The following is a 15702-nucleotide window of genomic DNA, read 5'->3' on the forward strand; positions in this document are numbered from 1 at the left end:
TTTTTTTCCCAACGTTCAAAGATTTCATATCTTTATTTTCCCAACTTCTTTTTTTTTTTTTTTTTTTTCTGGACGTTTTGCTATATTTATGGGTACTTAGAGCCTTTTTTTTTTGCGTGCAATTTTAAGTAAATAAATAAAGCCCGCGGTATTTTGCATGATTTTTGTAGGGATTGGTGGTTAGGTTTGGTAGATAGGGAGATAATATCAAGTGAGCAAAAAACGTTTTTTTTTAACACAGAAAAGGATTGTTAATTACTATCAGAGGTAGATATGCATGGATCGTATAGATAGATAGATAGAGAGAAAGAGGGACTATATATGGACAAATATAGAGGTGGATACAGTAGATGGACAGTAAGAAATAGAGGAATTTCAACGGGGGATCAATGACCCCCCCCCCCCACACACACAAACACACACTATGACTTTGAAAAAACAATGCTTTCACATAAAAGTGGAAGTGCTTTTTGTTATTTTCCGACAAAATTTGCATGAAGAGTCTCTTTGTGCCTCCCCCCCCCTTTAAAAATATTACAAAGGACATAACGGGAGATAGATCTAGAAAATACTTTATTCAACACAAAATTTAGTTAAGCAGCCGCCGAAGAAGCCAACGTTGGCGTAAAAAGGCGAATGATAGTATTGATATATAGAGAAAAACATTGATTAATACCGTCGCTAAATTGTCGAATCAGCCGCCGAAAGCGGCAACCCTGGCGCAAAAAGGCGAATTGCGTAAAAAGGCGGACCAGCTGGTCGCCGCAGGCGGCTAGTTCTACATAAAATCAAGTGTTTTATCCAAGTAAATTTTTGACGCAATTTTGCTCTATAATTTATTGTTCCTCAATTGTAAGATTATATGGTGAAAAAAATGTTTCAAATCAAAATGTTAGCGTTAAAAAAAGAAAATAATAATACACTGAAAATTTTAAATTTTCAACGCTGCATTTTTTTTTTTTTTTTGCAATAGAAATTGCTACTGTGTTGGAAATATTGAATTCCATAAGTCCTAGGAGCTCAGGTGGTTACTCGTGATTAAAATTTCATTAAAGGAAGCTCAGCGGTTTAACTTCCTAAGCAGATACACAAGTACACGTTCTCAACTACAAAATTTTTAGCATTGATTGTTTTTCATTTTTATTTTTCATTTAATTTTTATTTTTAGTTTTTTAATGAAAAAAATTATGTTCTGTAAAATAGTCACTTAACTCGCAAATTGAAAATCATTGTCGTTCTTGCTTAGTTACGCAAGTTTCTTCTGATCGGTATTTGCATCTTTGTTGCAACATATAAATGGTGATTAGTAAGGGCATTAAGATTAAAAATACATGTATATACATGGCAGGTAAGATCATTTAAAATAAAATTACATTTTATTTCAGACCACGCAAAGACATTTGCAACGAAAGAAAGTGTAATACTTTAAAAGTCTTCTTAAGCGCTTCTATTTATTATTTTCAAATGTGAGACTAATTACAAATTCAATGCATTTTTTGGAAGAACGAGGCACCAGTAATTACTAAAATCTATTTGACTCAATATTCGAAATCTTAATTAAAACAGTTTCTTTTCTTAGTTTAATGCAAAATTTGGACATTTTTCTTACCAAAAATACTAATTTCTCTGTGTTAAAACTAATGTCAAAAGGTCATTTCTTTCAAAAGAGAAGAAGAAAACTCTCTGCCTTTTTTAGGGAAAAAAAGAGTTTCAGAAATAAACAAGGACACAAAACTCAGTGAGTAAGAAGAAGTTTTCTTCTATTTTTAAATAAAATGGTAGAAAACCATTTATTTGAAGCTTCAGGGCTTCGACGTGAGTTAAAAAAGAATAAGAATTCCCCAGTTGAATTTTTGATGGAACTGAATTTTACATCTTTGCAATGGCGTAATAAAAATATTTCTACAAATAAATTCTTTTCAGAAATTACGCTCTTTTTACGTTTGGCGCAACAGCGAGCAAAAAAAAAAAAAATAGTTCATATAATACCCGGGAGATATTATAAAGACTGCAGAATAGAATACATAATGACACACTTCTTTGAGTGGAGTTGGTTAAGGAAGAAACGAGCTCCCTTTACACAGGGTAAGAAAGTATGCAAAATCAACAAGCAGCATTTCTATGAGAGATATTTTAGCATCTGTCAACCATTCAACTCAGTGGTTTCAAGGAGGTACAGGAGTTTGGATCTGAAATTTTGAAATTTATTTAAGGAGGATGAATTTTTTAAACATGGGATGATATAAGCATTTTCGATTTTTCGACTGATCGACAAAAGTTATTTTCAATGAAAAAAATGCATAAATTTGATATTCGAATCTTCATTTTATTGTATTTTCCATTGAACGTTTAAGTATTGGTTGAAGTAAAATGCGAATATTTGTGTCGCTGATGTTGCATAAAATTCGCTAAGGCTTATCCATTTCTGGGAAGGGAGGGAGTGGGGTTATATTAAACCTAGTTCTCCTTTCTTAAATAGATTTTCCAGAACGTTTAGCCCGCCAGACCTGATAAACAATAAACCAAATCAGATGGGGGAAAAAAAGGATTTTTTCTGCACACTGAAGTAAAAAAAAAATCTCTAAACTAATTAATAGATTATAGTTATTTTTACAAAAAAACTTATATTTATTTAGAAAGTAAAGCTTATGAATGTATCGAAAATTAACGATAACAAAAAAAAAATAAAAATAAAAAAAAAAAAAAGGTTATTTGGAAAAATGGTATAACAATATCCTACAAATATAATCTTACAAACAGTTTCTTAAAAAATTTTCCCAACTGGTTGGTAAAATATTGTTAGAAAAATATAAATGCTGTATTTATACAAAAATATTTTTATATCACAAAACGCTGTCGAGTTTTTAATATTTTTATTCTTCAGTTACAGCATACTTTAGTGTGGAGTCAGACATTATTCAGACATTTTCTTTCATAACATTCACACATTTTCTTTAATTAAAAAACCAAAGGTAGTTCCCATTACAAAAGCATTTCGGCAAAAGGTCTGTAGAAGTGACATTATTTTAACATGTTTAACTTCCTTAAACGAATTTCGCTACTTAATCTTAAAAGTTCCCTTTGTACGATAACCCAATAACTTTCAGAATACAAAACTAAAACCTTCCCGATAAGCCTAATGTAAGACTGTTTGATATTTTAAACCGCACTCTTCCTCGAATTTGCGCATGCGCCATGTCGCTTCTGATTTTGTCAAAATAGGGAAGATCTTGATTATAGAGATAACGAATGTGTAGGGATTTATTCATTTATTTTTTGTTTTGTTTTCCGTTGAATTCGTTAATTAGAGGTGTTGGTTTAAGTTGAGGCTTTTTTTTTTCTTCAAAGTTATTCCCCTTCCTTATCAGTAAAGCAGAAATGCTGCCATGGTGGATTTTTTTAATCAAGCTCTCACCCCTTTTTAAAATAGAACCGCTCAACGGTGCTAGTCGCGGCTTTCGAGGTCGAACAGTACTAGTTTAAAGGAAAAGAAAGAAAAATAAAGCATAGCGCTGAAATCGTTTGTCCCAATTAATTTACCAGCTTTGAGGTTTTTTGAATTGAAAAATTTGTATTATGTGGGAAAAACTGCTTATTTGTAGTTTAATGTTACATATGTATTGTATATTTGAAAAATACAAATTATAAGAAAAGTTACATCTTGTCCTCAACCCTCTTTCTTCAGAGTGTATTTAAACAAACAATCCTGATTAATAACACTGTATTGGAAAAATATTATTAAATGGGTGTTCATTCAACAATAATTAACTGTTCCCAAGGAAGTGACACATTTCACCTTTTTTTTTGAACACAGTTTGATTAGGTAGTATCCCCAAAATATCGTTGATTTGCAAAAAAAAAAAAAAAAAAAGGGAACGGTAATAGTACAACATAATGAGCACAAATTTTCTGGGAACTGCAGATACGTGCTCCGGGGTTACAAGGCAAAACATCCTTCTTTAGCATTAACAAACAGGTTTATTGTAACCTTGAAACAAGTGTCTGAAGTGTTCTGCAATTAAACGTTGGATTAATATTATTTTTAAATTCTCAATACAAATTTTCTTATATTTGTTTCTTATTTTTAACCAGGTTGAAATTCTACTAAATAACAGCAATGTATTTTTATCACGTCTGAAATGAAGCTGAAGTCAGTTATTTCATCGTGCGATATTCTTGAATGCATGAAATTCTTTTGTTTTTCGAAAAAAGGTTAAGGGGGTCCGATTTATTAATTACTTCAGTGTTTTGAATTTTTTTGTATTGATTCACGATCTACTTAATAAGCAAAACTACAACATAAATAATAAGCAATTTTTTTTTCATTTAAATTTAATTTGTTTTAAAAAAATGGGGTCGCTTTAAATTGATATAACTCAAAATATTCTTGGTCAATTTTCAATTTTGTTTCAAAAAATTATGCATAAATATCTAAGCTTTAATCTATATTCGGCGATTTTAAAAAATATTGATTCAATAAAAAATAGAAAATATTTGAAGAACAATTTCGAAAAATTCGAAGATACTTTTTTTTTTAAAATCATAATTTTTGCAGTAAACGTTTTTTTTTTTTTTTTTTTTCAAATTCGCCGAATAAAAACAAAAGTAAACTGTTTGAAAAAGATATACTACAAGTTTCATTACTTTATCTTTATCGGTTCCTGACTTATAAGAGTTTGAATGCAAGAATTTGGGAAAAAATGCATCATGGAGAAAAACGCGTTTAAATTTTTCAAGTTAAATACACATTAGTTAGGTGCATGCAACAAAAATAATTATATCTGTCGTTCTAATTAAGATAGAAACAAGGTTTGAACGTCCTTTTAAGCAAATGAAGACGGAGTAATTTTTCAAACAATTTTGAAAAAAATGCAAAATTTGACGATTTTTGTGTCCCGGACCCCCTTAATCCTCAAAAATCAGATATATTCTTCTGTTCTTGTAACCTTCATGTAATCTGTAACGCCATTACTCATAGTATTAGTCACATACAAGTAACCATTGTCTCTCTAAAAGCAAATCAAGTGTATTCTAGACTTTTAGGTTAGATTTTAAGCATCGGACTCTATTTAAATATTTATGAAAATAATCTTTATGGAATGTAGTTACATCTGAAACTACAGTTCGCAATGAAAGCTATTACACATGCTGTTTGATGTCGTTCAATTTATGAAATTATAAACATTTCTAACGATTTAATTTTTATTTAGTTATTACATTCAACTTGAATAGTTTCCTTTTTTGAAGCAGGATTTTTAAAACTTTTTTTGTGGGTTTGAAAGCTTAGTGAAATATAAATTATATAAGCTGAGCTTCAAAAATTGTCTTTTCTTGGCTTTCAAATAGTTTTTGAGAAAATTACTCATGTCTGTACTACGGACATTAAAAGAATATGCTTTTTTTTTATTTCAAAATCTGAATTTAATCATCTCTTACCCAATATCTTATACTCCATTCATAGGTATAAAGGAAAAAAAATGATAAACTAACTTTAGTTTTATAAACCCTTAAATGACAGTTCAGTAATGCCAACAAACACGAAAGAAAACTTTACTCATCTCCTGGCTTTTTTTTCACTACTTGGTTTTCTATCCTTTACCTTCTAGTTACAGATCTGTAATCACTTACACCTTATAAACGTCCTGTGTAGCCATATTGTTGAGTAAGGTACTTAATTGTTTCCAAGAAAAATTAATTTTTCCTGATCTTCCTTTGAGGTCGCTCAAAAGACAGTGAACAGTTTCAAAAGACATCCGCCGAAGCTACGAATAATATCTTAAACCGCGAATGAAAAATGGTGGATATTTTAAAATAGGTTAAGAACAGGAAAACAGTTTGACCTACAGTCAAACTGATAGCTACCGTATCTTCAATGACGGAGGTAAAGGGACATTTTCCACAGGCATCCATTGAAAAATACTAAAGCTCTGGCGTAAAACTAAATATTTAGTAATATAATATGATGGTGGACAAAATTATATGTTGTATTTTTCCTATTTTTGTTTTAAACTTTAAAAAAAAAAAAAAAAAAAAAAAAAAAAAAAACACACACACACACACACACAAATTCTCGGGTTTGCATTTCCGACCACAAGTATATATAATTAAGCTTACAACATCCATTATAACAGTGTCGAATACTAATTACATATCGATTTGAAAAACTGTAAGAATGCATTGATTTCCAGCATTTAAAAGTGATGTTTAGATATCTCGTTGGGTGAGAATCATACTTTTACTTCAATATTACTGTTTTTTATTTCTTTCATTTGATATATATATGTATGTATTGAGTTGAATGTATCATATCATCAACACGTATCTTAACATTTTTAGACACAGCATCAATTTAACGCCATTAGACGTCAACATGGCGTAGTGTAAAAATGCGGTAAATGCTAGAATCTCTTATATTAAAAAAAGTAAGGTCAAAGAAATTCTGAAATTGTGGAGCAATCTTCGGGGGTTCGACAGTCTCAGCAAGTAGGGGACAGAGCCCCCTAATTCCAATTAAAAAAGTCTTAATTTGCCTTCAGAATAAGATGTAAATTGCTCTAATACAGTTTCATTTTATTTATTTATTTATTGCATTTTTCCAGTTTTTAGAATGTGTTATTTGTATTCCAAGTGTGACTTTTATTAGCAAATCCTATTTTGACACGTGAGCTGGATTTAAAGAGATGATGGTATTTTCTCAAAAGTTGAGATTTTTCATAATATTCATATTTTTATTGATAAATCGCAGTTTAATCTATATCCACATCCGCAACTTATTAATGGTTATGAAGGGTAATGAACATAACCAAGAACTTATCAATTATGGTAACAACGTAACTTAAATACACTGCAGTGGGCAGGTAAAGCTCAGCAAAAATGTATCAGCAGAAATGAGGTTTTGAGATATTTGCAGAAACGTGCTTTGGATTTCATAAGGAAATTTTTGAACATGGTGTTTTTTTAATGTTAATTTTCAGCGGAAACCAAATAATCAAGCTTGAACAACAAAGTTTAATTACAATACATGACAAAAATGCAAAAATGCAAAGCAAAAAAAATAAAATAAAAGGAAAAATAAACATGAAAATTTTACAGATACAATAAACCCTCGATTATCCGTGGAATTGGGTGGCACAAGTGGCGCGGATAGCGGATAAGCCGCGAAATGACTAAAGGGGGGACATATGAGGTAAAAATCCTCCTTCCACTAAAACTTAACTGTATTGATGCAAAATATTTTCTTCAAACTGGAAATATTTACAGTACAGTAAAATTTTTTTGTATTTTTGCATAACAGAACTTAACATCAATATGAACAAGTGTATGTACAATGAAGAAAGTACCAAAAATGAATAAAAAAGAAATCAAAAACAACTGCGTTTATACTTGCAATTTTTCGACAAAAAGCTGCCATCGGTAGCTGCTTTTTGCTGCGAAAATACATGTTCCTGATTGTTAATTGAGTTGTGGGAAATCCGCCACGCGAATCCCTCGCTCGCAGGAAATCGGGAGTTTACTGTACTGCGGTTTACATTCCCACGACATCACAGTACTAAACTTGCACGTGTTTAAACTAAACTAGCGGTTTCAAGCTCAGATACGGCTCATGCAGCAGTTCGTTATGCCCCAACGGGCTACCCGGAGCTCATAAAAAGCTGTTGTTGTTGCTTATCCCACTTGGTAGACAGAAACATCAGACCAAAACCTTGAAGCCGTGCGCTTTCAAACCCTCAAAATTAGTTATAGGGTTGGAGTGGAGCAGAACCTCTTCACAACCGATGCAGGAAAAGACATGTTCGGGAGCGGCTTGACGCATATTGCATTTGGGACACAGAGGAAAACCTTTGAGACCAGACACATGACACTATGCTCGAGTGTGTTCGCTTCGAAGCCGGGCCATTACCGTTTGATCTTTGCTGTTTGTCCGAAGTAAAGCAACACCGGGGCGGGTTTCTTTGTACCCCTCATGTGTAGGAGCCTGTCTCGAAGCGAAACAGATGTTTTGCTTGACTTGGGTTGCAATTTCTGAAGAAAAAAAGCACCCTTTATGAGTAGAATCCACTCGGCTCCTCTCTCGTGCCTGTCCGTCAGCAACTTCATTTCCACATACATCCACATGTGACGGTATCCACTGAAAAGTAATTTTAAGACGTTTACTCAAGTATTTAAGGTGTTGGCTTATATTCAAAGTCGTTTTGTCACCATGCATCCACCATTCAGAGAGATACTGAATAGAGGTTTACCTATCGCTTAAAATTCAAATATTTCTACTGACCTTCTCTATGATGCAATTGTTCAAAGCCTCCTCAATAGCTAAAAGCTCGGCTCTGAAAACAGAGAAAACATCAGCATGTTTCTTACAGATCGTAATGCCATTTCCTTTCCTGATAAAAACACCACTACCCGAGATAGCGCCATCTCCTATGCTCTACTGCTACTGTCAGTATATATCTGCAATGCATCACATGGGATTTGATGAATAACCTCCAAAGCAAGCTGTCTAAGATACTCTGGGTGCTGAGGGCTCTTGTTGGTGTACGAGCACAAATCAGGTTCAAAGGAAACTCGCTCAAAGAGTGATGGGGCTGCATCCAGATTACAATTCAGTGAAACATATTCAACCTCATTATACAAGAAACCCTCGTCTATAGCATAGCTAAGTTTACTTTGCCTCTTAAGGCGTCGATTATTGTTCCAGTTTTTCACATAATTGGAAGTTCTGTTTTGTTTACCATAACTAACAAGCATAGCAAAGTATTTGGCCATGAGATATCTGCTTCGGAGTCCTAAAGGTTGCAAGTCCGCCTCTTACAAAACAATATTCTTCGGGCAACTATTTCGAAGACTAGTGATAATTTTTGCAGCTGAGAGCTGAACTTTTTCCAGTCTATTAAAGTTACTGACTGAGGCAGTCCGATACACTTGAAATCTATATAGTAGGACAGGATAAATGAGCGCAATCATAAGTTTTTCGTAATGATAAAAAAAACTTAAACATATTACAATTTTGAGCTTATAGATTAAGTATTATTGATACACAAAACAATAAAAGATATATACATAAACTAAAATGAAATCTCGCATTTTCCACAGTTTTATACATTTTAGAAAGGCTTATGTGCAACTACCACCCCGAAACACGTTAATATATTTTTTTCTAGCAACATTGGAAATTTAATGTTAGTCTGTTGTGTTCCACTAGTAAATCACATATCTTTGCAGTAAAACTCAATTTATTTATGTTTTGTTTTATTTTAAAGGCATATTTTTTAATATTAATTAAAATGTAACGAATTAAATTTAAGCACGACTTAAAATTATAACTTTGGACTACTCTTACCATAGTTAAAATATTTAAAGAATTTAATAAGTCAAGTTTGTGCTTTTAAATTAAAATTAGATTCAAAGTAAATTTCCGATTAAAACAAGTACAGAGAGATTTTGCAAAGGTAATCTTCTCAAAATACATGCCTAACACTAAAACATGCCCACTTCTTTGTTTATTCTCCAAGTCTTTCAAAGTTCAGATAATCCTAGACATTTGAGCCTCGAAGGGAATGTAGCTGGAGAGATAACTCTCTTTGCATATTTATGCACATAAAAATTCATCGACTCCAGTGACTATGCCAAGAAGTACCTGAGGAACTAAGAAGGCTTTTCTAAAGAGAAACTCAGCTTAAATTAATAAGCCCTGAAAGTGAATATTTAACTCTCTCCCCTTTAAAGATTAACCTAAAAATGCAAAATAAAATCTCATTCAGTTCCAAGAGTTCGAGCCGAGGAGATAATCAGATATATTTGAGTTCCTCGCTGTTCAGAAAAGAACATTTGAACAAAGCAATGCAACTCACAATCTAATTACCTACAAGATACAATGATATTTTGCTACTTTATTTTTGCAGTATACACGTTTTTTTTTCATTAGATTTAAAACAATATTTAAATGTTATTCGTATAGTACGCGTTTTGTAATGATATACATGCATGCAAATGTATGCACACGTATTTTGTAAAATTGTGCTTCTGCAAATAATGACACTATACACATGTTATTGTGCAGAAATATTTTTAACATAATATATGTAGAAACGCGGTTTAGCCACTGCAATGAATATAATGTACACAGAAATTGCAACGTAAAAATATAAAATATGTGTATTTATTTTTATATTCTATATATAAAGGCAAAATGTATTTAAAATACAAGTTTTGTAATATTTATATTTCAAACTAGTTGGCACTCGCGAAGCTCGGGCAGAATATAAGGATCAACAGTCGGGGCTCATTCAAATTTTCGGTGTTTCTAGATTGGTCAAAAAAGAATGAGCCCCGACTGTTGATCCTTCTATTCTGCTTTTGAATATATGAATTGTCTTACGTATGTATCGATTATAAAACTATTTCAATGGTGTAGTTTTTGTTGATTCTTACGCAGTTTGGTTATTTGTTTTTATTTTATATTTTTTTTCTTTTATAAAATAACATTAGAATATTAGTAAGTACTAATTGGATGAGTAAAAAATGTTCTGCTGTTAAAATAATAACGACACCTGTATAATTTAATTAGCTAAATGGTAACATTACTAAATAATTAGACAAGTGAAACAAATAGTTAGATACGCTTAAACAAAATAACATTGTTGGCAAAGAAAAACCATTAACAGTAATTGGGATTTAAATTATAATGCCTACCTCAACTAAAATATATATTATGAATTTTTAATTGACTAATGTACTATAATAGGCCAATACCATGGGTAACTGACTGACGGTTTTCAAGTGAAACACTAAGTATTTTGTAACATTCAACGCAACATATGCACCGTACACGTTTCCCTTGGATGAGTAAAATTTAATGGTAAAGTGAAGTTCCAAAATACGCTTTGTATACTCTTAATTAAAAAAATAAAACTATTAAAAAAAACATGTTATTTGACTGACATTTTGCCTTTCTTTACAGTCACTCAGTTTTCATGCTTTTATTTATTTATTTTTTTTTTAAATTATTCACAATGCAGTTTGCAAATATGATTATAATGCTAATTCGGCTTAAAAATACCTCTCAAAAATACAAATAACGGGAATAAATTAGTATGATAATATATATTTTACGTGGAATGTTACAAAACACCAACTGTTTTTCTTCCGAAATGTCACTCAGTTATAAGTAAAAATAATTGCCCAGTAAGTAACGAAGAAATATTTTTTAAGAAATGATTCTTACTTGCAACTATAACAAATAAATTTGAAATTTGTGTACTGTAAAAAAAAAACAACAATAAACTACGAACAAAACGTTGGATATAAAAAATATTTGCTTATGTTTTTACTTTAGAATGCATCAGAAGCATTAATATTGTAATTTTCACAAGAGAAGCATCGAAAGTGCGTTGAAGTTCAAGATAAAATTCGAACTCTCTGATCTTTCTAAAAACTTTCCTTAGTTTTAAAATTCAGATCAGAAATCTTAGAAAAGATGTAAAAGTAAAAACGTGAGAAAAGTTTCAAAATAACTGGAGTGTTTCTCATTATACTTCTGCCGATGGTCCCGAAAATGTTTTATCTTTTATTATAGGAAAGAAATCCCGCTTCAGCTCTCCTAAAACTTCAGGTACATAAAAATGCCCGACATAAATGGCTCTCAAAACAGAAAGAAATTCCCTGCATAAAAAATAATGTAAAAGAAAAGGGGGAAAAAATCAAGAAACTTTCTCTTTAAAGGTTTCGCCATTCTTATTTCTGTTCCTAGATTTCTACTGAGTGCTTTTGCAACGTTAGAACATTAGAAATATCTCGAGATATTATTGTACTTGAAATTGAACTTCTTGCTAGTTCAATTCATTCAAGCAGAAAAACCTAGGGCTAGTGTAGTGAAAAAAAAAGTTCTGACTGCATTTGAGAAAGCTTCAGGCAAATTATGCGGAAATCTGTCTTAAGAAACAAATGGAAATACTAATAGGAAGTACTTAAAACTGCAAAAACATGCACTATGTACAAAAAGAACAAAGTTTCACTGTAAATGTACAAAAATGTTAAAATTTTAAAAACTTAGGACCAATTGCACTAATGATTTCTCTCTATTGTTACAAAACGTTGTGAGTTTCAAATATCAATTACATTTTTCCTTTAGAAGTAAAATTTTTTTGAAACTTACAAACAAACCGAATATATTTATTTGTGTTGTATTGTTGGAACATATTCAATTGAACTTTTTTCATTCAGAACTTCTTCCTTAATTCATTATAAATTCAAAAAATGCCTAACAGTAATGCATTTTTAAAAATGATTTTCAATGTTTGAAATGAATTAAATATACATTCAGCATAGCTTAAAATGATTGCAAAATTTATATATAGCACGAAAGACAATCATTAGAGTTAAGAAAAACAACTACCCGCTTTCGAAAAATAAATAAATAAATACTAATAATTCATAATCTGTTTAAACCCTGTTGGTGAACGAACAGCTGACTCTGTTTTTTTTTTCGTACTACTTTTTTTTCGGAAATGATTAATGCATTTAATTTATTCTCTTTCAAACAGTATTCCACTCGCAAATTTTACCGTAGAGCTCATTAATTACAAAATGTTTGCTCTAGTGATAAAGTTAAATCTTTTTTAATTACACATTGAAGATTTTTTGTACGTTTTTTTTTTAATTGCCTCTAGAAGAAGAAATTTGAATGGGTTAAACTTATTAGTCAAAAGAAACAAAAGTAACTGCTGATTAAGAATAGCCTTCGTGTGTTCTTTTCTCGTTTGTACATTTTAGACTATAAGGTGGGAATAAATAGGTTACATATAATTTTTTTTTATAGTTTGAGTTACTCACATTTCATTTGACTGAAAGTGGAAACATAGGAAAGCTTCAAATACGTATATAATCACGTCATATAGACAGACTATCGTTAAAAATGTTATCGAAATTAAATTAGAACAATTTTAAATTAAACAATGATCTTATGTTTTTAAAAGATGTGTTACCTATGTTTCTATGTTTCTATTTAAGTCATCGCTACTCCTGGTGAACGACAGAAAACTGAGCATTGAACCTGGTATCTATAGATTCGTATTTTTCCAGACTGCATGTTTGGCTAGGTGGGATACATAAACTACTTTAGTTAGGGGAGATATTAATTTAAAAAAAAAAAACTTCCCCTGGTTTTTTATCTAAACTGTTACTGAGAAGTAGCCAAAGTGAAAGTTGCTCGCAGACTAGAAAACACGCCAAGAAAACGAACGTTTTTCGAGCGACGTAATTGAAGAGCGTTTTCTATGTTTCAAATGACTTAAAGCGTGAAATTCCATGACTGACGTAACAGTAAGAGAAAGAAGATCTGGAAGATGACGCTATTGATAACATATGGAAGATAGTTTTCTTGCTCATTCGCAGTGCAATCGTCGTTGTTCTGAAGTGGTTCTCGTGGAAAGGCTCAGTAAAACTTAACTCTTCAATTCCTGTTGTCACCATAGTGCGAACTTTTTCAATTGTCAATTGCTTCCAGCGTGCATACAGACTGCGGTCGACCTGTGTGTGGATCATCATCGACGCTTTTGCGCCCGTCCCGAAAGTGTAAACCACTCAAAAGTTAATTCTTTGCTCCATTTTTACTTTGCCAACAGGAATTTGAGAGCTACGTTTCAACGTGCTTTCCCACGAGAACCACTTTTTTTAGACACCGATTGCACCGCACATGCACGAGAAAACGCTCTCAGTATTCAATCATTAGCGATACCTTCTTCTTTTTCATTCTATCACTGTTACGTCAGTCCTGGAAGTTAATAGCCGGATTAATTTACGTCTCAAAAACGTTAATTTAAATTATTTTACTAGCTTACGCTGTTTCAGGGGGCAAGTGCCCCTAGGGTACTTCCAGTAAATGGAAAGCCGCTGGAGGCAGCGAAGCAGATGCTACGCAACAGACGGTATCAAAAAACTGAAGTCTCCGGTACACCAATCCGCAGCAGACGGTAATTCTACAATCCTTGGTGGCAAGTATTACCATTAAAGTATTTTGTATAACCAGTATGTAAACATCGGGGATGTGTTCCATTTTTATCTTATGGGATAAAAATGAAATTCACTCGTTTTGGAGGGTCAAAAATAAGGGTCAAATATTCTTAAAAGAATTTTAAAGCGTTGATTTCTGTACAAATATTGCTTTATATGAAACTTTCAATTCAATAATTTAAAAAAGGAGTCTAAAATAGATATGTCTCCTTATTCTCTGAGACCCCCGTGACTCTAAGGTAGAAGCTTTGCTTTGAATGCAGTGGGTCGTTGGCGCGATCCTCACCAAAGCCCTGGTTGTTATTTTTTCTATGTGCATATCTTTCTTGTTTTGTCTTATCTTTATCTTTACTAATAACAAAGCTGAAAGTCTACCTGGATCTCTGTCTGTCTGTCCGGATGTCTGTGACGCGCATAGTGCCTGGACCATTCGGCCGATTTTTATGAAATTTGGCACAAAGTTAGTTTGTAGCATGGGGGCGTGAACCTCGAAGCGAATTTTTCGAAAACTCGATTTTGTTCCTTTTCTATTCCAATTTTAAGACAATTTTCGCGAGCAAACTATCACAACGTGGAATAATAAATTACGGAATTATCATAACGTGGAACCTTAACATGAGCGAGCCATTTAACATAGCAAGTTGGCGAGAAGTTCATCATCCCTTATTTATAAATATACAGGCGAACCAAATGACCTTTTAATTTTCTACTACGGTCAAAGCCGTGCGGGTACCACTAGTGTGCAAATAAAGAGGGCCTACCTTTTGAGGCAATGGCATCCAATATTTTCATAAAAATTCGTAACTATGGACATGCCGACAAAAACCTTATTCGTTTCATACTGCTCCTGAAAAATGAGTATTTAGCAGTTTTTTTTTTTTTCTTCCATGATTATGTACACTGTTTCATTTATGCTTTTCCAAATCAGCTTTAAAAATCACATAAATCTCAACTATTGTTTTCTTCGTTTTTTTATTGCAGGCCTGTGTAGTTAATAATTACATTTTTAGTTTACATTCATATTCTTTACGTAATGTGAATATAAACGGTTTTTTTTAACACAAAATAATAAATTTTTCATTTATCTTCATTTTAAAACGTCCCCCTCTTTTGAGCTTGTAAGTTACTTGATGGTAAAAATAAGAACTAGTAGGAAAATCCATCAAGGATTGGCTCAACGAGCCGTTAGAATCGAATGTTTGCCACTTGTTATAGAATTCAATTATTTTCCTAGCTTGTTAAATTTGTTGAAATATAATAGACATTTAGAACACGAACAAATGCAACTAAAACGGATTATCTAAGATTTGAAAATGTTCAAAGTTTTGTTTCTTATCATTGCATTAAAATATTATCGGTGTAATCCTACACTATTAATAAAAAATACTGAGCATTAAAAATTGAGGTCAGGAATGCAACAACATTTTTGATTTCGAAAGAGAAAGAGATTAAATGAGAAATAAAATAACATAACACAAAGTACATTTCTCTGATTGGGAGAAGTTTCCATGTGTTTCCACAGACCGAGGTTTCTGAAAAATGATATAAAGCTTTAGAACTCGTAAAACAGCCTAGATTGCGGTTTCGAGCAAATGAATGTAGCAAAGCGAAAGAATTGCTGGAATCTATCTTTCGCTTTAACGCTCGAATTCAGAAACTGCGGTTTCAGAAAATGCGTTGCGAAACAATTATTTG

Source organism: Uloborus diversus, chromosome 2, assembly GCF_026930045.1.
Source record: "Uloborus diversus isolate 005 chromosome 2, Udiv.v.3.1, whole genome shotgun sequence".
Classification (NCBI taxonomy): domain Eukaryota; kingdom Metazoa; phylum Arthropoda; class Arachnida; order Araneae; family Uloboridae; genus Uloborus; species Uloborus diversus.